The sequence below is a fragment of the Cervus elaphus genome, chromosome 27 (genome assembly GCF_910594005.1).
Source record: "Cervus elaphus chromosome 27, mCerEla1.1, whole genome shotgun sequence".
Lineage (NCBI taxonomy): Eukaryota > Metazoa > Chordata > Mammalia > Artiodactyla > Cervidae > Cervus > Cervus elaphus.
In genome coordinates this window covers 50736227-50737433 of record NC_057841.1, presented here as the reverse complement: position 1 = coordinate 50737433, position 1207 = coordinate 50736227, and the positions used below count along the sequence as shown (strand labels likewise).

General features: G+C 48.9%; 1 non-coding gene across 1 annotated transcript; it reads left to right on the top strand.

Annotated features, from left to right (window-relative positions):
- Positions 1–780: 780 nt before the first annotated feature.
- On the top strand, positions 781–852 carry TRNAC-GCA. The gene has a single exon. It is a non-coding gene; the product is annotated as a tRNA-Cys (tRNA).
- Positions 853–1207: the final 355 nt, after the last annotated feature.

Here is a 1207-nt window from a genome sequence, read left to right as displayed (position 1 = left end):
GGTTCCTCCTGGAGACATTGAGTGAGAGTCTGATTCATGCTTCTCTCTCAGCTTCTGGGTTGCCAGCAATCCTTGGTGTTCCTTGGTTTACAGATGGGTTGTTCCAATCTCTGCCTCTGTCTTCACATGGCGTTATCCTCTCTGTGTGTGTGTCTGTGTCTCCAAATTTCCCTTTCCTTATAAGAATAACCTTTGCTAGATTTTTGGGGCTTCCCTGGTAGCTCAAATGGTAAAGCGTCTGCCTGCGATGTGGGAGACCTGGGTTCCATCCCTTGGTCGGGAAGATTCCCTGGAGAAGGAAATGGCAACCCACTCCAGTACTCTTGCCTGGAAAATTCCATGGACGGAGGAGCCTGGTAGACTACAGTCCATGGGATCGCAAAGAATCGGACACGACTGAGCAACTTCACTCCACTTTACCAGATTTACGGCCCACCCTAATCCCATGTGAAGTGAAGTGAAGGGAAGGGAAGCCGCTCAGTCGTGCCCGACTCTTTGTGGCCCCATGGACAGTAGCCTACCCCAGGCTCTTCCGTCCATGGGATTTTCTAGGCAAGAATACTGGAGTGGGTTGCCATTTCCTTCTCCAGGGAATCTTCCTGACCCAGGGATCGAACTCAGGTCTCCCGCATTGTAGACAGACGCTTTAGCATCTGAGCCACCAGGGAAGTCCAATCCCATGTGACCTCACCTTAACTTGATTACACCCGTAAAAGCACCTTATTTCTAAATAAGGTCACAGTCACAGAATCCCACTTCTGACAACACTGAACTGGGGCTTCCTGTGTAGCTCAGTCGGTAAAGCATCTGCCTGCAATGCAGGAGGCCTGGGTTCAATTCCTGGGTCAGGAAGATACCCTGGAGAAGGAAATGGCAACCCACTCCAGTATTCTTGTCTGGAGAATCCATGGACAGAGGAGCCTGGTGGGCTACAGTTCATGGGATCGCAAGAGTCAGACATGACTTAACACTATCTTTCTTTCTTTTTCACAGGTTCCAGGTGGTCTGAATTATAAGAGGACACTATTCAACCCAGCATATGGGGATCTGGTCAGTATTCAAATGGGTCACGTTCTAGGAATGCAGTGGTTATAACCTAAAGACTTTAAGAGAAAACAGTGGGTGGAAGATGTGTTGTTTTATGTTTATACTGCTACTGCTGCTGCTAAGTCGCTTCAGTTGTGTCTGACTCTGTGTGACCCCATAG